The following is a 25,660-nucleotide window of genomic DNA, read 5'->3' on the forward strand; positions in this document are numbered from 1 at the left end:
AGAAAAACAAATAAAATCCAATGATAAAAAAAAAGACAAATAGAAAGAAGAGTGAAAAAAAATTATGCAGGTGAGATAGAAAAAAACACAAATGGCTTATATTTCTTATTTCTTATTGAAACCAAAGGGCTTGATGAGCCATTTCAAGGAACCCGAATATAAAAATCCCCTCTTCCTCTGATGTGACAAGTCTTTGGTGGAGAAACATAACAAACTAAAATTTAAATGTCAAAGTATCCCTTTGAGGAGTTTTGGCACTAGCCCAATAATGTGTTGATTTGGCTGCTAGCTCCAAACTATTTCCATAAGCCTCAATTCAGACCCTGGCTTGTGAGGATAATTTAACACTGGCCCACTTTGAAAATCACTGGCTATGGGCTAGTGAGCTTGAAACATTTCCATCCCTGCCTATGGGGTTTACCTTTTGCAGTTCTGAAAGGTAAAAAGAAGATTGAAGACATATTAATAAAAATGCCTGTAAAGTCATTTTTCCCACAATCCTCCTTGATTTAAGCAGTGTTTTGAGTACACACATCTAATCACGATACATGGCATTCGCTCCAAAAAAAGATGTTGAATGTAGCGTTGTTATATTTGGGTTGTGGCATCTGCTTCTCACACTTGATAGTTGTGCACTGCACCATGAACATGGCAAACTCTGACCTGTACATACTGTATTGTCATTCCTGCTGCACCTGGAATGTTGTTTTCATGCTGCAGCAGCAGCACAAACTCAATAGGGTCTAGCAAAGGATATACAAGGTTAGTTCATTGAGTAGTTATGAATGACTGATAGCCACGTTTTGTTCTGTACAAGCTGAACCTTTTCAGTTTGTAGCTGTATTCATATTGAAAAACCAGCAATGATGCGCAGACTGAATAGCGGGGGCCTCCAGTGCTCCGTCTCCTTTCAAAGATGCTTGAATGATACTCAACATTTTCTTTTCAAATGGAACATACGAGTGAGTGCACCAAATATTCAAACTACCTAATATTGAATTTCACTTCCTTTCGTGCAATCTACATCTCAATTGTTTCAAAGATTACATTTTTTCTTTCACCTCTGTCCTCGTCTTCATCTACATCCATCTTGAAACAAGCGGATTTAATGGGTGAAATTAAAAAAAAATGAATCATAGCTTTCACCTTCACTCAGACTATTTCATGAAAAGAGCAAACAGTCCTAATAAATTGTATACTCTCTGCAGCATCAAATGGAGAACTGACAATAATTCTGCTTCGAGTGGATGCAGCAGCCGCGAATGAGTGATAAATATTGTATTCATGTCAAAGAGTTTTCTAGCAGTGATTCATTGCTGTATTTATGAGGCCGGCTATCGTAACACACAGACTGAATGGTGTCATGTGGTCTTACATGATCTGGTGCCTGGCCTGTTCAGCACTTTCATGCCTCCGGTCCTGCCTCTCCTAACCTTCTTCATCACTCATCACTACAGGTCTCTCTCTCTCTCTCTCTCTCTCTCTCTCTCCTAGGAGCTCACAGACATCCCTCCATGATTAATTCACCATCCCATTCCTCTGCTCCAACTGGATAAGTTGAGCACATTAATAATGGACTTGTGTGTGTGCACGTGTGTGTGTGTGTGTGTGTGTGTGTGTGTGTACGTGCATGTGTTTGATGTTTTGGTGTTTGACATACCTAGGTCAAACATGGCTACTGGAAGAAAAAACAGCTTGGCCCTGTGTAGTTTCATGAGCACCTCTGCGCATTCTACATATGGATGTGTGTGTGTGTGTGTGTGTGTGTGTGTGTGTGTGTGTGTGAAAGGTTATTACATGTTTTTAAGTTGTTCCCCAGCTGCTGATTATGTAGTAAGTATTTGCATATGGCGGTGAATGAATAATATCCGTTCTTACATATTCCATATAAAACAGAGGGAGAGTAAATCATTTTCGAGCACACATTCAAACAGAGGAGGCTTCTTCACAAGGATTTAACCACACCAAAAAAATCGTGAGAGCATGCTGTTTTATTTTCATTACATATAATTTCATTATATTTTTTTCTACAATTTTTGATTTTATTCGGTTTGCTGCAGTACATATGAAGATTTTAGCCCACTGTGTTTGGTGGATGCATGAGCTTGTCTTGCATCTCAACCCTCTGTAACACACCAAGGACTGAGCACACCGAGGTAAAGCTGATGTCAAAGTTTATCAAAAAGCGTATTTGCCGATAAGTCTGCATAGTTGGACTTATCTATGCTCATGGCTCTACTTTTTTTTTTGATTTGTCTTCAAAAGCCAAATCTGGGTTTTTTCGAGAAAATGAAATTTTGCTGTACTGTTGAAGTGCAGATTCTTGAAGTATGTTAGATGGAGAATAAACTTTTTTGCAACCTTTTTACCCATAATTTTACCCTCCAATTTTTACAAACATTTTAACATAAACAAACATTTTACAACTTCAAATTGTGTTAAAAATAAGCTCATTAAAAAGTAAGTAGCAGTCGATCCTTGTATCAAGAGCCCCATGACTCTGTTAGAGAAAGAAAACAAATCTTCTATCCCATGTTTTCTTTATGGTGGTGGTGGGGATACCCTATTGTTTATGTTTGGTTTGGGAAATGGTGACTCAGCTTATTATCCAGTCTCATCATCGATGGTTTCCTCTTGAAACACATGTGGCATCGTCCAGGTATCAATTACATCCAACAGATCACAATACCTCAAGGTTGTTTACTGAAAGATGATCAGATTTATTAAGTTTATTATTATTTATTAAGATTTATTAAGATTTATTAAGTTCAAATAAGTATTTCTGCCAAGTTCTACCTCAGTAAACTCAGTCAGTTCTATTCTACGGTGAAGTTATGAAATATGGATTTACAGAAGAATGTCTAAAATATACATGATTTTGATATTAGAGGAATTTCAAGGTCAATCAATATCTGAAAAGATCTGCTTGTGCATTAAACACCTGAGTTAAGCTTGAAGGGAATCTTGGTTCCAGTTGAAAAAGTCTGTGAAACCAGACCAAAATTTGTCCTGAAAACTTCCTTTGCCCATTGATCTAAAGGCCAGTAGTTAACAACATGGGGTCAAAACCATCGTCATTTAGTTGAAACTATATTGCGGTTGAAAGAAAAGTGTTGAGTTCAGAGCGATTCAGAGTCTCTGCACCTACACTTTTCAGGAATAAAGAAAACCAGCCTTGGTTTTAGCTTGATAACAATACATTTTTGGCTGGACCGCAACAGCGGGGCCAGCCCTATAAACGCGAATGTCTGTCACTCACTGACTGACTGACTGACTGACTGAGTGATCAAGTTACACCATTGGTCGGCCGTGGCACGTGGCACATCATAGGCTCACAGAGCCAGAAATTTAAGTTTTGTTTTCTCCGCCATCTTGTTTCTATGCTGACATCCATTTCTCCCGCACAGTAAGCAGGCTGACCAATATCATGCATGTAAGCTGAAGCTAAAGTAGAATCTATACAATTATATCATATCGCCATTTATTTTGATGCATATGTGCGAGCTCAGTCCACCTGACAGCCCTCTGTTCTATCTGCGGAGAGAGAGACACAGACAAGCACGTGCCGGCCAGTGCCGATAGATGGGCGCCGATTTGTTCCTGGTGATCTGGCCGAGATTTCGGGGATCCCGACATCGATGCGTCACTGGGTGTCCGGCGAACAGCGTTTTCGGCACCGATGGGTAGCAGAGCGACTGCCGCTTGGATCGGGAGGATCAATGCGGGCCGTGAGCGCGGTGGAGACGACAGCAGCAGAGAGAGGAGACGGGATGCGCTGGAACGGAGATCAGTATGGATGTATGGACTATTATTCTGTAGCCTATTAACAGTCTCCAGCGGAGTTAGTTACACTAATGGTCGGCCGTGGCACATGGCACACTCATACACGGTCCAGCCATATACTAAGTTTTGACCTAGTCTTGTTTGACATTATCCAGTGAATTTTGAAAGGTTTCATAAGCCCAAGAGGTTGGGGAATTTTCTCAACCCATAAAGGAGCATGTAATCCTTCACTTTAAGTGCAAACATAAAGAAATCACCAAAACTGGAGTTACGTGGTTTTCACACGACGACAGCGGTGTGGTCACATTCACAGTGATAGTGGAGCATTTGAAAGAGACTATGACATTGTTATAGCTGAAAAGATCTACAGTGCTGTACTGTTGGGAAATATCTCATATAAAATACTTTGACTGCAAAAAAAAAATAAGATGCATGGAAAAATGGAGTTGGTAGGATGTAATAGAGTGTCACACCCACAGGCAGCGACTTGCCCTGTAGCCAAGGGCTCTCCGTCTACGCCAGGTGAGATAATCCCAAGGAAGGTATCCATCAGATTGGAAGAGACAAGACTTCACTCTCTCGCTCCATCACAGCATCCCTAACCGGGAGCCTCAGTTCTACCCTCTGCCAGGGGCAAGAAAGTCTGTTCAACTTTTAAGTCAACTGCAGACTCTTGCAAAGGGATCTAAATTAACATTGGTTCCTGAGGTGCAAGGCATACGGATTTGAGCGAGGATTTATGATGAGCACAGCACACTGCAAAGTTATCAGCACAAAAGCTTTCTACAGGACAGTTTGCATTTGAGTCATTACGGGGGAAAAAAAAGTTACAGCCAGTTGAAAACTTATTTCTCACGGCATCAGCTCTTAAAAACAGTGCGGAAATTTCAGTCATATTGGGCTGTACAATAAGAGAGACGTCCCCTTGGCAGGAAGGCGGTTTAGTGACCAATACTTTTAATGCAGTGACAGCAGCAACATAATGAGTCCTGAAGATTGCTGATTCTTCTCTACACGCCCCTCTCAGGAAATCACCAAAACTCCAGTTGCTCATTATCCAGTGGCAGTATATAATAATTCTGGACGTTGATATGAGTTTGAGGCGTGTTAAACTATACACAAGAATGCATACGCACACACATACGCAAACAAACGCACCCCGCTCCCCCGCCCCGCTCCCTTCCCTCCTTCCATCCTATATATTCCTAGCATCACTGAGCTGACCACATTCCCCTACAGGGCCCTTCACCAAACTTGCCCTGTGCTTGAGCAAACACTGTGTACCGGGCCAATTAAAACTCCTGTGGCGTGGGCGAGGGGGTATGGCAGCATGGGATGGATAGATGGGGCATAACGACCCAGTTGGGTAATGACCATCTCTCTCTCTCTCTATATCCCTCCTTCCCCTTCTTTTGTGTTTCTGTCTTTTCTTCCTCCTCATTCCCGTCCCCTTCCTTCTCTCTCTCTATCTCCCTCTCTCTCCATGTTGATTGTCTGTCACTCCCGCTGTGCTCTTGGGAGCAGCTAATTGCACCTCTTGCACTCCTCCGCTTCCCCCTTGTGTGATAGGACGCCGATTGTGGCTGGTACTCACTTTGAGCGATCAATGATGCGAGTTGCTAAACAGCTCTGCACGGAGCTGACTGCCAAGATGGCTGTGGTCGATGCAACTACTCATACACATGCATCACACACCACACACACACACACACAAGGCACAAGGAGGTGAGAGAAGGGGGGTAGTGTATGTGTCATCTTTAGTTGAAGTGCACTGTTGGGCAAAAGTTCATGTGGCAGCAGTCCTTTCAAAACAATACTCTCCCCAATGGTAATAAAGATATTCAAAATGGAAAGGAAAAAAAAGGCTGAAATAGGTTGATAGTAGGAGATGAAGCCACATTGGCCCAGTTTTAGCTGGCCCAAGGGGATAAACAAACATGTATTTTCTCCCACTGTGCAAGACACTTAAGTTGAAAGTTCAAACCTTTTTCACTTGTATAAAAGGATGCTGTCTTCTCTCATGTGTCACTGTCAGGTGTCATCACGGTTCCGGGTGACAGTATTGCTGTGTGCTTCAGAATAAACAGTGAGTCGGCATAAAGGAATAATGACAGAATGTGACAAATTATCAGTCACAACTTGTCAATCATCTACACCCAGGGGTTGTTTGTTGTGACACAAATAGCAGCAGTAAACTTAGTCACAGGAAAGATGACATTTCCAAAGGTTTGGGTTATGTCCTCAGAATGCAGGAGGCTGTTTTTATTCAACAGCCTGCTACAACAGCAACATAAGTGCTCCTTTGTATATAAAAACTGGTGGAACACTCTCTCACAGGATTGAGGCCATGTTTCATACACAAGGAAGCGGATTGGTGATAATGATGTCTCATTATCATTCATTCTCCTTCACATGTGCAGACGCATTCAAATGCACGCTCAGTCTGACAAACATTGTCAATGATTACATTCACAATTACAAAAACACATTCAATTTGTGTTCTCCCGGTCTTTATTTCGGCAAAACGTCTGCGTGAAGACTCCTCGTGGCACTTCGCTGAAGCAGAAAGATCCTTTGGAGTTTAAAACATCACATGTTGTGAAAGAGCAGTCACGAATGATCTGTTAATGTGATTACAGAGTAATACCCCCTGCGCGCTAAACGTGAATGGTGAAGAAGCAACAGAGGAAATAGATGATGTTTGGCAAAAAGCTTTGACATGGCAAAAGACAAAGGAGCGGAGCACAAGAACATACTGGCTCTAAGTCTTGCAGTATTGAGTGACTGCTAACATCATTATTTGCTTTAAAACCCCAGCAAAATGAAAATTATCACAGACCAGACGTGCTCCTCTCTTTCTCTCTCTTCGGACTCCCTCACTGCAATCCTACTGTAAAGGCTGGCATTACCAATGCCTAATTACACTTTGACTTTCTCATCAGCTTCAAATCTAATCAAGTAGAAAATTAATATTTCAAAATCATCTTTTCTGACTAATATTCAAGTCCATTCATATCTACTAATGAGAGAGTTGTAGACACACTAAATAGTCTGATGTACTCTTTAATTATCTCCTGCTTGCCTTCTCATTACATTACACTGGGACACTTTACTGCCCAGTTCCCTTTGACCACAGCATGGGCTCAATTCACTTGAGTCCAAACTTGGACTTTCACCAGACCAGATCATAATGCATTCCCTCTCATCTGCCCTTTGCCCAGATCTGTCCTTTCTCATTAGATACAAATCAGATACAAATCATACAAATTGCTAGGCTTATTCTAATGATTAGGTGGGGACTGTAGCTTAAACAAAGTCCCTTTAGGGAGAGTCGGTGCACTCGGGCGCCATTTTCGGAACGCCCCCTGGGCAGTTTGTGACCAACGAGACAAGACTCCCATCTCTTTGAATGGGGAGTTTTCTGTATCTAGGGTGGCCATCCATCCGGTTTTAGGTCAGACAGTCCGGTTTTGAAATACTGTGTCCGTCTACCAGCACAGCCTTGAGCTGCACACTCATTTGTCCTCCTTTTGAGATCATCCCTATTTTATACTTTATCTAGTGGTATATAATAAATATTCCCTTAAGACTTGCGGCCCAACAAATTATTGTAGCAAAAGGGGTGACCTGTGGAAAAACAAAAGTCAAAGCTTTGTGCAAAAATGTCCTAGCACGAGGTGGCTGTCTCTGCTGCCATCCATTGACAGAATCCTGAAGTATTGGAAACCCCTGACCAGCTACTTTCAGAGTCTAGGTGAGGAGGAATGCTCCAAGATTTTGTGGAAATGCTTTGGAGAGGATGGCATTGAAGTATCTGAGATGTATTTTCTCTTCCTTAGTCACATTCTAGAGGTGTTCTCGGACTGCATTGAAGCACTTCAAATCATTTAGCATAACCTCTGTGTTTAAGGTAATGACTGAACTGAAAGGGAAACTTGAGAGAAGGCTAAAGGAAATTTTTTTGGCTTTGCTGTGAACAACAAACTCAAGCAGCTAACCCCTGATCTGGCTAAGAAATGTGAGGCTGATTTTATTGTTTTCTATGAAAGAGCCAAGAAATACGTGAGTGAAAGGTATGACTTCTCTCAGAACAGCTTTCATAGTAAAGTGTCAAAGCTTGGCCTCACAACTGCTGTGTCTTATGAAGAATACAGTGATGCAGTCCAGGCCTGCAGTATGAAAGACATTGATATGGATGGACTCTATGAGGAATATGGCATGGTGGAAGCTATTCTCAGCTCTTCAGAAATGGAAGGTTGCCACAGTGAGGAGCGGTATCTGAAAATGTTTTCCAAAGCAGATGTCCCACTTGTGAATCTGAGGAAGGTCAGCGCCTACATCTTCTCCATCCCATGTAGCAATGCACATACAGAACGTGTCTTTTCAATGATGACCTCAGCATGGAGAAATGAGAGAAATCGTCTGGATGTGGACAGTGTCAAGGCAGAGGCTGCAAATTTGTGTCAATTTCACATTTGAGTGCACAGACATGTACCGGAAATTCCTTTCAAACAAAAAACTCTTGGAAGCAGCCAGGAAAGAGCAAAAGAATCACAAATAGACATTCAACTATGTGGTGAGTACACTAGAGTCTTACTATGTGTTATAGGTTTGGGATTATTTTTCAGTTTTTATCCTGGCTTCACTGAATCCTGCAAAGTGTCCTCCTTTTTGGTGTTATGGAAATGGCCACCCTATCTGTATCTAAAGTTCTGACATAAAAACAATTATTTGCATTACATATTTATGAAAACCGCTGAATTGTTAACATGGAGTGTTAAAATTTGTTTCAAAGGACACTGTTGAAACAGGAAAACGCAGCGCCATGAGCACAGTGAGATTCAAGACAAACCTGGTTTACAGCTCCCATACGTACATTTGTCATTGTATCAGCTGTCAACAGTCATGTCATCATGTAGTCCACAGTGACTGTTATATGTCTGAGAATATCATGTTATTAAATTATTTCTAAAGTATTAATAAAACGGTGGCTGGCAGAGACGGGTGATGTTGCCCCCAACTTGCATGAGTTGTCGTAAATAACAAAGTTCTGCCGTTACGTACCTGAAAGTATGATTGGTGGATTTTCTTTATGGTATGCACAAAAAGGTGTGTCGATTGGCCACTTTCACTGATGACATGTTTTACATTGTCGCCATCTTTAGCGTTACGGATTTTCCCATTCAAAGCTGATAGAGTGCACTGTCTCTATATATAATACTGTCTCTGGCTTATAATGATGTGTCAGTCATCCTGGAATCAGTGGGTCAGGGCTTGTGAGGCTTATGAGTACCAAAACAAATATTAAGGGTGGATCTGATTTTGGCATTCATTTTTTTTTACATACAAAAAAAGAAGCATGGCTAAGTGGGAAAAAAACAACTCAGAAAAGTCGGTTTAGACAAAAGCCTCTGCTAAATGACGTAATGTAATATAATGTAATGTACAAAACACATTTTCCAACAACCTGTAGATTTCCTTCCAAACCACCTATAGTCAGTAAATTCATTTTGTATTTTTGAAGCCATGTGGACTTTTCGTTATTTGTCTCCACTGTCAACAGATAGTGCTAATAATTCATGAATTTGTACTGCTGAAATAAAGACTGGTAGCATCACAAGCAAGTTGGATGTACCCCACAAGTGTCTGAAGTGTCTGGATAAGCCATGTATATCGATTGCAGATATGGCAAAACCTCCAGCCAGTTGTGTGTAGTCATGCTGAGGTTCTGATGATTCTTTAAGAATAGTGAAGCCAAATCTGAAAGGTTAACACCGGCCCTTGGGTTCGGTGGATGAGGCTGAAAAACCCCAATTCACGCGCCTGAGTCAGTAAGCGTCTGGCCTGCTGACGTGTCCTTGTAAAGTATCACACTTTCCTAATAATTGTAATCCTTTGCTTACTTAATCAGATTTAAAAACATAAAATAGATGTAATCAGTCTCCCAGGCTAAATTTCAAAAAGTGCATAATCTGATTAGCTATTGTTCTAGTGATTCTAATTACAATGTTTTATATTGTTAATATGATTTTAATTAACAATGACTTGTTTTTACCTTGTTTAGCTTTTATGACCTTATAATTTCTTGCAGCTGCCTACTGTAGACTATTACTAGGAATTTTTGGAAGTTAAACAATAGATTCATCCGCTCAGCCTCTGTAAAAGGCCTCCTCTATTTAATGAGCAGAACAACTGAGAAGCATGTAACTACTCTCTGTTCCCTTTCACACTGCACAAATAAGCCTAATGGGCAGATATTGGGTACCTTTCAAGGGGTTGTGCTGATGTGGATGTTTGGTATGAGTCTTGAATTCACCAACTTTAGCCTCCCAGACTTTATTCCCATTTCTTGCAGACAATGTACGTTTCTTACAGCTCCAGTCACCTTGAAAAGTTATTTTATTTTTGCCTTGTACTTTGAGAATTTCTCTCCAAAGGACAGCACCACACCATTGACAAATTGTGTTTTAGAGACATTTCAGGGTGGTAAGCTACACTTTGCCAAGAGTTTGCAAGTGGATAAAATCTTCAGTCCGTTCTTTCAAATTTCAGGAATCAGTAACTAATAGGGTTGCAAAATTCCGGGAATTTTCAAAGTTGGAAACTTTCCATGGGAATTAACGGGAATTTATGGGAATTAACGGGAATTTATGGGAATAAACGGGAATAAACCAGGAATTTACGAAATTGAAGGTATGCTCTTAATAGGGAACTTAAATATAGTTGGGGAAAATATATTTTAGCATAATCCTGACTAAAACAACCAGATATCATGCACAAGTACAGTTGAATATCTATGCTATTCCTCAATCACATGCACACATAGCACACTGCTTACTGCAGGGCTGTTGAGACCACGCCCCCTACATGCACTGTGCATTCCTGTGCATTTTTATTAATTTTTGAATGGGTTGGGTCGGGGGGATGAGTAATATTTAACTCAACATTCATGTTTTTGTTCTTCAATGAAAGAATTGATTGTTCAATAAAATATTTAACACTTGATAAAGTTCTACTTACAAATAAATCTGTTTTAATTGTATTATTTTGGATGGATGTCTGCTTATAACAAAACAAATATTTATGCTTGGATATGATACCTTTCCATTAAATTACCCTCAATTCCCAGTTAATTCCCATAAATTCCCATTAATTCCCATAAATTCCCATAATTCCCATGGAAAGTTTCCAATTTGGAATATTTCCAAAATTCCCCAGCTTAACTTCCCATGGAAATTTACCGGAAACTTTCCGGAAATTTACTGGAAATTTTCCACCCCTTTGCAACCCTAGTAACTAATGACTGTTTTTAACAACAGGTAATCAGTTGCGATTATATTTTCATAATCGTTCACCCTACATGTCATCACAGTTTTAGTGGGAAGGCATGCGATTCAGGCCAGATGTAATTCCTAGCCATCCGGTCCTCTCCTGTTAATTAGATAATGCTTCACTTCTGCTGGCATCACACACTTGATGAACGCAGTCCTGGGAGATTACTTCTCCAGTGCAGCTGACAGGCTGGATTACCTAGACAAATTAATGGCTCTATAATTTGATTTTCCCGGGATTGCAATGTCTAAGTGACTCCAGCAGAGAGGAACGGTCTGAATCAGCCCTCTGCACAGTGACATTAGCTAATCACATCTGCATGCTAAAGAGACTGCTGGGCCACCAGAAAACAAAAAGCTCCAGAGAGGTGCCACAGAGAAATGAGAGAGATCTTCTCCTGGAACTGAACTGTGGGCAAAACCGGCGGGATTCTTGGCTAAGAATCTCACGGCTCAACCCAAGAGTGTTTATACTGTAGGATGTGAGAGGAGGAGGTAAGAGGTAATTCTGTGTAGTGAGGGAGCTGTTTTGCAAATGGGAAGCGGAGCATGGTGCACTCAAGGCGGTCTTGTCCCTGTCAATATGCCTGTTGCGTCTGGGATTAGCTCCCCAACACTTGTCAGCTGTTTCTGTCAATCGCCATTGACTCCATTAGCAAGCCAGGTATGTACACACACAATACACAATGCACACAAGCACACGCAGACACACACACACACACACACACACACACACAACTTGTCCACAGCTGAGCTGACATCTACTCACTGCCCCAGTTAGCACTGAATTTAAAGGATAATTCTGGTTATTTTCAACCTGGGCTTTATTTTCCTATTTTTTGCCATCATGACGATTGATTGTGTTCAAAATTTCATCACTTACTTCACTGTAGAGCTTTTGTTCGTGCAGTTTGCACTGCACAGAGCAAACCCAATCTCCAACAGCTGAACCTAAAAAGCGATTAAAACACGTCCTTTCAACACAGTAACACTCACACTACAGTTAAACAGCTGTTGATCACAGCTTTAAATAGCTGTGATCAAACAATTGTCAGAACAATTCAGTTATAATAGTCCATTTGATACTTTTTTTTAGCATTGCTCACACACTTCCTTGTTTACTTTTCTGGCTGCCCGTCTTCTGCTGTGTTCAGGTTAAATCGGAAGACAAACAATTTTTGTTGCTTCAGCTAGAAAGCATTATTTATGTTTTAATCATTGGGACATCCACATCCAAAATCATTAGTATTTATGAATTTAAAATCAACCACAGATGAACTACAGCAGATTTCTATCACTTTTTGTAAGTACAGTTGATTGCATTATGATCATTTCGATTTTTAATACCTTTGACTGCAAACTTCAGGGGATTCCCAGCTATGTTTACACCTTGTGTTGACACACTTCTGCAATTTGTGACGCCATGTGGGAGAGAACGGAGCCTGCAAAAACATCCCACATATCTTACTTGTAATTACCACCAAGAGGTTGACATGAATGTTTTTTCCAGTCGGCAGATCGTATTTACAGAAAATCTGATATGACATGAACACAGCATCAGAGAACTTGCCACTTGCCAGCTAGCTCACACTAGTTAAAATGACATATTATCTATACCGCAATATATGGAAAATTGGATCTAGGCATGTCCCAGTGCTGTGTGGTGTTACTGTATTGAAAGGACATGTTTTAATCACTTTTGGGGTTCAACTGTTGGAGACTGTGTTTGCCCTGTCTGTGTGTGTGTGTGTGTGTGTGTGTGTGTGTACTGGACAGCGGCGTTGTTGGCAAAAACTAAAATCTAGAAAAATAAGGCCCAGGTTGAAAATAACTGGAATTATCCTTTGTCATTCCTTTGGGTTTACAGATACATGATGCACTGCATTAGATCTATGTAGTTTCAGACTACCACAAGCTTGTGGAGTACAGTGACATTGTAAAGAACTTATGTTACATTTTGCTGGTTCGCAGTGCTAATAAAAGCTGTAATGGCAGCTCTAGCACTTGCACAAGTCCCAATGGCATGTAATTAAACTGTCTCATCAGGGAACCCTAGGCCTAACGAGCCTCTCACATTTCAACAAGTAAACTGCTGCTGCGGAACAGTTGTGGGCTCAGGCAACCGTTCCCAATCCATTCTCGGGGGTAATTCTCTTTGAATGAAAGTTTTGCAATTTACTTGCAAATAATTTGGCTTCCCTAACTCTCCGCAGCCCGATTCATTGCTCTCTCTCTGTGTGTGTGTGTGCGTGCGTGTGTGTTCTGTATGATTGATAGTGGGGCTCTGTGTGAGTGACACTGAGTGACAGCCAATCAGGGAGGCAGCTCAGCCTGCCCAGGAAGTCCCACCTGTGCTGACAGTACAGGTTCGATCGCCTCCTGCACAAGGTTGGTTTACACTCCACCCACGTACTGAATCACTCAGAGACGATGGCATATCAACACTTGAATGGGCTATAGCCTTGCAAAGTGTTTATGTTTCTTATGTAACAACAACAGTGTCTTGTGTAAGCATTTACCATAGCCATTTAAACTGAAGTATGCATAAAGCCTCAATTCCCATGGCAACACGAATGATTTGGAAATGAGAGGTTATATTCATCTGTGTAAACATGATGCTGTAAGTGTCATTATGCAAGCATAAAATTTCCAAAGCACCATGCAGACACTGACCCATCAGGGGCTGGTTTCTAAAAAGCGTGTAGTCATTCTTTGTTCTTTTTTTGCTCATGTCTATTCATGGGAAATTACACAGAAATGTCTTCTTTTAAGAAAATCCTTCACACACACACTTCACATTAAAAGATAACTCATCAAGCACCTTGTGGCATTATCAGAGAGTTGTGTAAAGAAATAAATAAGTATTTTGGCTATAAGCATTATGAGAGACCTTAACGTCTATTCCCAAAATAGACAGACACTATCAAGGAATATGACATAGGTCATTTAAGTCCCTGTATCCCACATCCCTGCAAAATTGCATCTAGACACTTGAACAGGATTGGGAAATCACAAGAGCACCAGAGTGTCTTATCTGACTGTGGGACAGACAATACCGATGAGAAAAGGCAGGTGTTATCCTGGAGACCTCCATCAGTCAGTGATCGCCCAGCCTCTTCATCCTGGCACACAGTCTGCTCTGAAGGGACCTCTGGTGACATTCTTCCTCTTCTGTGGTTCACAACAGTGAATTGCGGCCATTTGATCTCTGCATACTCCCCAAGGCACAAAACAGCTCTGGCATTTGCAGACAGAGCAACAAGGAGAGCGGTGCCACACTGTAGCGGGGAGGGTCAGGATGTCAAGACAGAGCAGCGACGCCACTGCAAACCTCCTAAATACTCCAGATGAGAGGGAGAGAGAGAGAGAAAGAAAGGGAAGAGAGCTGCCTTCAGAGCTCCAGGGGACATGAAAGGAATGTCACTCAGGGGCTTTGCTTGGGAAATGCTCATAGATTACCAAAGTGTATGCAACGCTTGGGGAGAAAGACTGCCACTTAAGTTTACTTATTTATTTTTTCGATCGCAACGTTAGTCCTTCACAAGCACAAAGACTGGCCTGGTTTTAAAATAGGTATGAGTGATAACAATGGATCAATCTATTGTGATCCAATGCTCTTAAAGGAATAGTTCACCCCAGAATGAAAATTCAGTCATTTATCTACTCACCCTCATGTCAGTTGAAACTCTATTGAAGTATGTAGGACTACAAAAGACACCGTGAGTTAGCTCCCGTTATTCAAGCTCAGCCCTTCACCTAAACTACTGAAGTTAACAGGGCCATCTTTTTACAGCTCCAAAAAAGAGCATAAGATATCCATAAAATTTCTCCAAACAGCTCCTGCAGCATAAAAGCATTTTGTAGTCAAATGATTACTACAAAACACTTGGAATACACTGCGAAAGCTGTTTGGAGAAATGTGATGGACATTTTATGGAGCTGTAAAAAGATGGCCCTGTTAACTTCAATAGTTTGGGAGAAGGCTGAGATGGAACTATGAGGGCCAACTTGCTTTGTGTTTGGTGGTCCTATGAACTTCAATGGAGTTTCAACTGACAGATAATGACTGAATGTTAATTTTGGGGTGAACTATTCAGTAATAGAGTCATTTTGTGATCAGACTGCCTATCTATCTGCAGCTAAAGTATTTGCACAACTTTCCATGAAGCCAATATTGAATTTAAACCAAGAATATCAGCACAACTGCTGCAATCTGAAAAACCATATCCAGCATACCAAGATACTTAATAGATAATCGGCTGTCAAGTGCACACACCTAACAATGTTGAATGCTGAGGCATTGGTATGTGGTCTGAGGCATTAATATGAGGCTTGGTATGTCAGGCTGCCCATGCTTAGTATTGGAAAATCAGGATTTATTTGTTTCCTGGAAACAAGTCCTGAGGATGATTGTGTTTCAAAACAGACTCTGTACTGCACAGAGATCAGGTTTTTATGTTTTATGTCTTTTTCGAAGAAAGGCAATTTGGCCTTGAATTGTTACCAATTCTTTTTTGGATGGAAGGACAACAATGCTGAAACTCCTGCCAGCCTGATGTGCTCCAACTCTGCAAATTGCAAATAATATTTTCCCTCACATTAGTTCATTATTGAAGTCAAAATTCAGCAACGGTTAAAGGTAAACTGGTCAGAGCTATAGCGGTAAGGACTTTTTTTTATTAGTTATTTATTTATTATATAAATTAAATTCATAATGGTCTTGGATGACAGTAAACAACTGGGTTTCTAATTCAAGCTCACAAAGATGCTCTTTACTACTATCTAAGATTCAATATGTGTTTAGCATTTAGGATTTAGCATATGTAAATGTTTCCAGTCACTATTCATTCAAGCAGTCTTCATCATAACAATACACTTACATTCAAAATAATAAGTTATTGTACTGTTTATGATAAAATAAGCAGCCATACTGCACTGTTACAACAAATACAGAAGACTATCGTCTTCATGGAAGAAGATCTGTTTTATAAGCTCTGAAAAGAAAGGGGCACAATTGATGAAAACACAGATTCTGGCTGGCTTCAAAAGTAATAAAATGCTCCTTAAGCTATATCCTGGGCACAACGCAGTCTCACTGTTCCAAATCAGCAGACAGAACAATGGATCAGTCTAGCAGTGCGTCTGACACTTTTACAGGCGCGCAATCTTGAGGTGAAAATGCCCCTGGGACACCGATTAAAGCCCATTAAAGGTACTTGGCAGGTGGTTCCACAATTAAAATCAGTGATTCCTCAACATCTGGACCCAAAAGGCAACAATCTGTGGCTTCAGTCTGGGACACAATTCCCATCGACCAATTAACGTTGCCCTCGTTTTGAACTCTGACCCCTAAGAGGAAGACTCCAATCATACAGGGAGTTAGGACAGGCAGCAGAAACGCCAGGCACTCTTCTAACACATTAGAAGAAAATAAAAAATACCACAAGAGCGTATTCTTCCTGCTAAGCTTCCAGGGAAATTGGTCTGTCCAGAATGCATTACTGCATCGTCTTAACGGAATGCTGTGTGATGAATATCTTTCCAATATGTGAGGGAGGAGAGAATTTCTATTAGCAAGCTGTTGAGATAACGTAGTCAAACAGACCCATCCCACTGGCTGTGCAGAGCTCCGGTCTCTGATGCGTCTCCTGCTCACTCTCCTCTGAGGTGTACTGTTCAATCAACCTCCATTAGTAAAGTAGATGCTATCTTCTCTGACCGGATCGATAAATTATCACATAACAAGATGTTGGACGTTGATTTGTATCACTGGTCCTGATAGCATGTAACAATCTAATTATTTCTGAAGGACCTCTTGTGCTGTATGTGGCAATTTGGGAAATGGAGTGAAGACATTTGTATGACTTGTGAATGCCCACAGGGATAAGAGAGAAATGAAAAGCAATCACTTAATCACATGCAAATCTCCCTGTGCTCCTTTACACATTTGTTTTACTGGCTCATTACAAATGGGATATGAAAGAGCATATTTCTCCTTTCCTTTCATGTTTTTATGACATAGACCCATAGATTTCTTAAAAGGAGAAAGTGTTATTTAATTCTCATCTGCTCCAATGAATATATCTCGCACGGCTTAATTTCTCCTCCTCGTTCCATTCTCATGCCTGCTGTACTGTGTGTTGTGTCTCCCATCTTTCCGAGACCATATCGAGGTCAAAGGAAGCGCCTGTGTGCCTTTGTTGATGTACAGCTGAAGACAGAAAATGACAGTTGTTGAAATGTCATTTGGGCTAAGGTAATGGGTTGAATCAGCAGCAAATGTGTGGGCTTGGGAAATGGAAAAAAAAATCAAAAGCAAGTCAAAAGGTTGTTTCATGCTAGGGTATTAAATAAAAAAATAGACTACCACAACTAGATAGATAGATAGATAGACAGATAGACAGATAGACAGATAGATAGATAGATAGATAGATAGATAGATAGATAGAAAGTAGTTTGTTCAGAACCACAAAGCCTAAGGGCCACATTGGCAGAGGCAGTCACTTTCATGCATCTCTGAGTCTCTTGCGACTCACATATGGCACGTCTCTGCTCCCGTTGCATTGATCTGTACAATGGCAATAATGGCAACGTGCCATGCCCTTGAATCCAGTTACCTTCCAGGAGGAGAGAGAGAGGACTGTGGAGGCCAGTGAGAGGGCTGGATGTGCATGTAGGACACATTAGACGACAGGTCAGCAGCAGCATCTGCTCAGGGTGGATAGTGACCAAGCTCTGGGAGAGGTAGGTGGACGGACGTAGGCGGAGGGAGAGAACAGGGAATGCGGAGGGAGACAAATATGGAGACGGACAGAGAGCAACAGAGGAATGTGGGAGACTGTATTCCTTTGAGATTACCAGAGGTTGAAGGGAGAAAAAAAGAGTGGGCTATTAGAGAGAGCGTGAAAAACAGAGGAGAGCAAAACTGTAAGCAAAAGGTACAAAATGTCTGCCCTTATAAAGTCAGAGAGGGGAGAAGGACACAGAGGAGAGAGACAGAGATAGGAGGGATAGAGGAAGGGATTGGAAAATAGCACAGAGGGGTAAAGGGGAAACACCGGAGAGAGAATGAGGCGGAGAGTAAAGAATGTGGGATTGGCTGGTCCTGCGAGGGAGCTTTGGCCCCCATAAAGTCACATCACTGCAGGCTCGTAACGCTGGGAAGCTGCTGCCTCCACAGATATGAGCAGTGGCTTTAGCGCATGAATAATTCAACTGGCGAGAAGGACAGAGGGATCCACGGATACAGTGGCATACGGATGGGGCCTAGCAGAGGCCCCCGGAGACACGGCGCAGCGGGACAGAGCACAAGCTAATCCACATTGCTGTAGGATCTGACCTTACATACTTGCACGCGCGTGGAATCCAAACGCCACTCGTAGAAGCTCCTGCATAGCTGGAAAAGGCCATCTATCCTTGTACCGCTTTTTCCGTATATTGTATCTAGGCCTCATTAGGCAGAGTGAATGCGCATCATGTTTTACAAGAGGTTTGTTAGCATGGAAATGCATGCAAAACCCCTCTGTAGGATAGGGGCTGTTATTAATCCGGTCAGGAGAGAGTTAATGTGAGACTTCCTCCGCATGCATTAGATAGAGGCTGTACTAATGGGAGGCAGGCCGCTAGGAACCTGGCCGACAGGGATTAGATAGAGTAGTGATCACAAGGAAGACTTCATCAGAAATGCTGAGGCACCAGGCAGCTCATTACTACTGTAGCAGCACAGCAGCAGCCCAGTGGTCCTGCTCCCCGCAAGCTCGCATACACACACAGGCATGCTGCATACGTGAGCATGTGTGAAAATACAGTACGTCCCCACACACACACACACACACACACACAGTCTCACACACTCACAAATACGCTGACTGCACACACACACAAACATGTACAGTCATCCGTTACAAGCAGCACTAGCCCCACTCATTATGAAAATCGCACATCACACCTCCTGATTATGTAAGAGAGCATATTCTTGCATGATTATGATTCCTGCTGCACTGATGCTGGGATTCACACGTACTGAGATGCACACAGGCGCCAGAGATCTGAAGCACACATACATTGTAGCACTGCAGACTTTGAACAAGCGAATACACATGCTGTGAATCTGAAACAACAGAAGGAATTAGAGCGATTCTCAAAACACCTCTCACATTTTTCGATTGAGGTTCAATGGTTTAAGGTTCTTTGAGGACAACCACATAAAAACTACCTACACTATTTTTTTTTTTTTTTTTTTGTGATTCTGAAACTCGTCTTGGTACGCCTTTTTGTTAGAAGAACATACCGCTGTTATCAAGTTTTCTGCCCCGCTCTAGTGGCTAGTGATGACTTTTCATCTACCTCTGACAGTTTTGGTTCCATCCATTGCCTCAGCAGAAACTTTGAATTGAAATTGACTTGCATCATACAGTCGCCTCCCATACCTCCAAAGTGTATTTAACACACTCTCTGGGGACTTTATTCTTCTATCTGCAAAATATTTATCATACCAGCAGGAAGCGAACTTTTTTGTCTGCCAAAATAGTGTTTTAGGTGTTTTAGAGATGACTGAATTGTACCGGAGCCAGCAGGAACAAAAACACTGACATGGAAAGGGACTGAAACTAAAAACAGCTGGGCCAGATGTAGAAAACTGCGTAGATTGAAGACTAAAATCTATGAATGTGCAAAATTGAAAACATGCATACATACTCTTCAGATTTATTAAACCATGCTTACATGGTGTTCACACATTGTTCCGTTTTATAAATCTCAATCGTGAAAGTGTGTGCACGAGCCCACTCCCACAATTAGCCATAAATGGATGTCGAGACACACCCGTTTAACCTGGTTTGGACATAAACGCTGATCATCATCATCATGGGCCAGAAAATCAGACTCGTTCTCTCCTTATGGCACTGGTAACATCCTCTAATGCAGGGCTATTCAATTACAAATTCAATTGGGCCAGATTTTAAAACCAGGAAATGCAGATGGGCCAGACATTTTCAGCAGCCTATTTAAAACCTTTTTTTAGCTTTTGGTAATGACAAATTTTAAACAAACGCAAATGAATGTAGTAAAAAAATAGCAATGTTTATTGTTTCACTTCTGAAATAAGAAAAAATATTTTTGGTCACATATCTGACCCAGGCACATCACAAAGTGCAGAAACAGAATAAAAAAGCAGAATCATGACAAGTGGCAATAATAGTAACGAATAACACACTCTATCTCTCTCTACCAGTATCTCCCTCCCTCCCTCTCCCCTCTCTCTCCCACACATACACACACACACACAAAACAATGTTTTGACAGACATATTTTCAGAAAAAGTGGGGGTTGTCTTATATTTGAGGACTAGACAAACGTGTTCACAACATTCGATATTCTTTTTGGATGGATAAAGTACAGGTGTAAAACCGACTCCTACACCGAGTGTTGCATTATGGGTTGTTTGTAGCCTTAATGTTGCTAGGCTAGAGAGCGTCTTAAAGTCTGTTTATAGTGAGTCTGTTAGAGTCAGTCAGCCCCAAAAGTGTTTCGTTAGTCCAGTTTAACCTGCAGGAGTTTCTGAAGGCTTGTGTAACGTGTTTTTCTGCCACGGAGGAAATAAATTCATGACGAGTGAAAACGAGTCCAAATTTTTATAAAATAATATTACAATTAAAATATTAAAATTGCTATTAAAATAGCCTATAATTCAAGCCTGCTGGGCCACTCGGAGGTTGCTTCTGGGCTGGATGTGGCCCGCGGGCCGCCAATTGAATAGGCCTGCTCTAATGGCACCAAAGCAGCCATTGTATCGTTACACAAGGCCATTGAGCACTGCTATATATTGTGAGCCATAATAGCCAACTGACTGATCGCACATGTCAAATTCCCACTTTGACGTTATCCTTCTCTTTGTCACATTACTCTGTCACACTCAGCTCAGCTGACTCATAACAGTCTGTGTACACATGGTGTGAAGCATGTGTCGAGGTATGCACATTCTTACGTACATTTTTTAGAAATACCAATTTTTGTGTGGAAAGTGGCGTATGTATTATTTTTGTGTGTACGCATCTTTTATACATCTGGCCCCTGGAGTTTATTTTAGGAGACAACTGAACATGAGATCAGGTAAAAAAAAACCACAGGTTTGATGCTTGATAATCACTTATTTTGAGCCTTGTAACAAACTTTTGGAAGGCCCGTTTAAAGGGCTGCAGTACAGTTTCAACCACACACATTAGCCACATGTCATTATCAAGGTGTCAACTGACATGGCTACTGTGCAATAATTCAAAAAGAAGACTCAGAGAAATCAATAATCCAGAGGATTGTGAGTGAACAGCAAGTTCTATTGTTGTTTTCTGACAAAGTATGTCTTCTAAAGTCGTGCCGAAGTTGCCTGACAAGGACAGAACCAGAAAGAGCAGACAATGATTGCACCTGTTTTACATCAATAACTTTCACATTTGTGAAAAGAGAATTCCTTTGTCTTCTACAGTAGAGCGATCAGAGATACTACACAGAGGACAGGATAATGTTTCTCTTTGAAAGCTCCATAGCTAGCAAACACTTTTGTCTGCTCTGGATGAGAAGAGGTTCATCATGGCAATTGCCCATCTCCTGCTCAAATGAAGAAAAGATTACCGCAGTGAAGTGACAGTGGGGGTTGTGTGCTTTGTGAGGAGGTTCAGAGGAGACAGCTTAATGTTGATGGGGCAGAGGGGGATTGGCGGTGGGAGTATGGAACAGAGAAGAGGGATCTTTTTCCTCTGTTCTTTTGACAGACTTTCATATCCAGCAATGCCTCTCCATGAGGAAGGCCAATAAGAACAAATACATTACCATTTATCACAAACACAAGCACACACACACACACACACACACACACACACACACACACAGACAGACATCAGACAGTAGGCAACATACATCAGTGTTTGTCACAACTTGTGCAGACAGATTGTGGGCATAAAACGATCACAGTCTCTAACTGGCCAGATCCAGACTGAGGAAGTGAATCACAACTCCTGTGCTGAAAAAAAAACAGATGGTTCAAAGCAAATGAGAAAAAGGTAAACTTTGAACAAACAAGGATCTAAGTGGCTGAAAAACAAACAAAAAAACTCCCCCCCACCCTTTATTTATTTACTTTATTTCAACTTCCTCCCTTTACCTTTTTCTTGATGAGTGATAATCACAACAACTTGTGTAAAATGGATAAAAGTGAGAGCTCATGTCTTTGTAACTCTCAATTTGTTGCTATAAAATGAAAATTGAAAAAAATAGAAAAAAGCAGATGGGCCTTTTATCAGACTTTTTTTTAAATCGCTTAAGGACATCAAACCCTCCACTGCAGCCATCCCTCAAAAGGTCCATTAATACGATAATCCTTGAGTTTTACATGGCCTCTCCACTGCTGGTACCATAGAATCAGAATAATGATGCTAATATGGAGAGCACTACTACTGTTGAATGTTTTTTGTTTTTTTTTAATCTATCTTAAGTGGTACGGTTTGAAGCTAATGAATGATGCAACTAGATTCACTAATTGGCTCTAATGCCAAGTATGTATTGTTCAGTCTTCACCATAAAAATGGCAATAATCATCATCTAGGGCTGCTGCTGTCCAGGCTTATTCAAAATCTCATTCCACCACTGGTAGCATCTAAATTCTTGGTATGTCACTGAAACTGAGTTGATTGAGGTGAGCAGAAGTTTACACATCTTAGTTTCACCCCTAAAATGAGTCATGAGATTCTTATTTTTTTGTTTACCACTTTGTTATGTTCAGCATCAGCGCTGTAAATCCAATAGGATGTCCTCCTAGCACGACGGTGTTAAATAAAAACATGAATACAACACCCGGAGAGGTGGGCTGCTGTCAGCACCTTCTGCTTGACATGCAGAAAGCGGATGATGGGGAGAAACTGGGGAAATTTAGCCGAAGCGATTCTCGATCACAAATTCACTGAATCATTAATGTATCATATTGCAGTCAAGATTGCTTTCCGTTTCAATTCATTTTCATTTAGACACCCCGTTTCATCTGAAAATAATCGCAAAAATAACCAAAAACAGAAATATGTTATGCATAACTACAGAAGCGAGGCAGACTAAGGTAGTAGCTGTGTCACTTGGTTTGAGGTCAGGAGAGCTGACATGAACCTGCCTGCTTTCACCTTGTATTGCTTTTCATTTCATCACTTTTTTGCCTGACTTTTATGTAGCCTTATTGGAAATCTATGTCCGTACAATAGCAAACACCCTCAACTGTGAATATGTAAAAGAATGTGCCATGTGTAATGTAGAATGGTCAGAAATACGAAAAAATGTAAGTAACATTCAAAGTAACATACAATTCTAGGTGGAAAAGAGGAAATTTGTGAGACATTTGCATACTGTACCATCAGGTGTCGTGTTAAATGTTAGCTGACACACAGTTGAGCCTTGTGGAGGCGTCATGGACCTAATTCAACGAAACATCTGCGATGGGAAGTGCCTACTTGATAACCCCCATTACACACCCGCTCTCACCCACCACCCTTTTCCTCTAACACCCAAGCCAGTTTTCTACATTGGACTGCATTGGTGTCCTAAATAGCACAATGTCTGGGAACACATCAACTGTCCCTTAAACACTGTCCGGAACACAAATAAATGTGGGAACTCAAGCAATAGAGGGACAATGTCACTGTTCTCAGCTGTTCAAACGCGTCACCTAGTCTCTTGGTGGGGGCTTCCCATGTAATTAGACAGCTGTCATACTGTAATCACACTAATCTTTGGTGAATCACAAGGAAATAGCATGGGCTGCTCACTCATTAAGAGGCATGCCTCCTGTTCATCTGCTGTGTGTTTGTTTTACAAACCTGGAGAGATAATCTCCTTGTGTGCGATGGGATGAAATTATCACTGGCATTCTGAAAAGGAGTAAATGTGAACACAGCCACTCCCAGTGACAGCTTGAGCTAGAGCACCTACATGCAAAACTAATGTTAGTGTAGGGATCAGCAGTTCTCTGCATGATTTCCTCTGGGGATTGTTGAGCTTATGAATTAACCTGCCTTTCATGTAGTCAGGTTGATTTAGTGCAGTGGCCACTTTTTGATGGTTAGTTCAGAAAGTTTGAGCATGGGAAAAGAGGGCTGTCATATTGTATTGATCAAATGCCAGCTGATGCTCTAAGTGTAAAGGGCGAGCATGAAAAAGCAGGTTAGTCCTCAGACTCTCCGATATAAAATTATGCCTCTTTTACATTCAGATATTGACATGTCCACTAGCCCACAAATGAAATACATCTTTCATGTATAACAATGTGATAATATAAAAAAAACAGCTGTATTGTTGATGCTCAAAGCATGTTGGAGCGTTAAGGGACCAATGGATTAAAATTTCTGCAGCATTTGCAAGTGCATGTACATCTACACATTATTTGATACTCATCTTTAACGTATTGATTAGATCATAAATGCACATGTAGCTTAGTATGAGTAAAAATAACATCATTACTGCTCACTATGCGTCCAGTTCTCAGATGGACTCCATGCCACTGGCATTGCAGAGAATGCACATATTTTTGATGGTATTACTCCAAGAATTTTTCTGGAAAAGAGAGGATTAAATGATGGTGAGGTTTTAAGGCCACATACCTCCAGGCCCTCGAAGGAGTTAATCAAATGTGTTGGGGAAGTTTATTTATATGCCCTGGTGTGATGTATGCGTTTGGAATGGCAATGCTGTCATTCTAAACAACCCATGGCTGTATGACTGCAACTTACTTTTTACGGCTGGTATTCCCCATACATTTGTATAATTTCATTCCTCACCATAGAAAGAAGCATACTCTTCAAAGGGGGTTATATAAATTGATTGGGTAAGAGCTCTTTCTATTCCCTCACCACGGCAATGTGAACACCAGTGCTATGCATCAGAAATAGACCCTCTTTTCAGAAGTATGGAGGGAGGAAGTGGGGGGTGGAAAAAGAAAAAAATGCATGCATTCAAACTGGAGGCCTCACTGAATTGATGGGCACCAAGCGTGGAGCTTTTCTGCGGGGAAATCATTTGCATAATGGGAAAGTGGTTGGAGTTGGAGCTGAGAGCTCTCCTCTTGTGGGGACAGTCAGCGAAGTGGAAGGAAGGAGCTCCCATCAGATAAGGGACCAATACCAAGGTGCTCTGAGAGGGAGATCTATGCCTGTGATACGCTCTTTTGCTTCCTGTCACCTGCCCATTTCATCTGCAAAACAATTTACCAACAATCTCTCAGACGTCCTGAGCCAATATGTGCTCATGAATTCTCTTTTGAAATGACTGCAGCAGAAATGCCTCCTGTCTTCATCCCACTAATGAATCTTGCACAATAGTTTCCAGTCAACCTGCTTTGATAAAAAGAAGGTTGATTGTTTCAAAAATTGAAATTCTGCCAGATTCAATTTTAAACTTTACGTCTTTGGAATCTTAAGCAAGCTTAAGCTCCAACCAAACATACAGCTTCACCCCACTATACCATCAAAGCTGCTCACAGTTCATGTTTCATTTACCATAGTCTAAATAGTATATAC

This window comes from Centroberyx affinis, unplaced genomic scaffold, assembly GCF_046629955.1.
Source record: "Centroberyx affinis isolate AG114_WGS23_722 - 3 ecotype Tasmania unplaced genomic scaffold, CSIRO-AGI_Caff_v1 ptg001256l_1, whole genome shotgun sequence".
NCBI lineage: Eukaryota > Metazoa > Chordata > Actinopteri > Beryciformes > Berycidae > Centroberyx > Centroberyx affinis.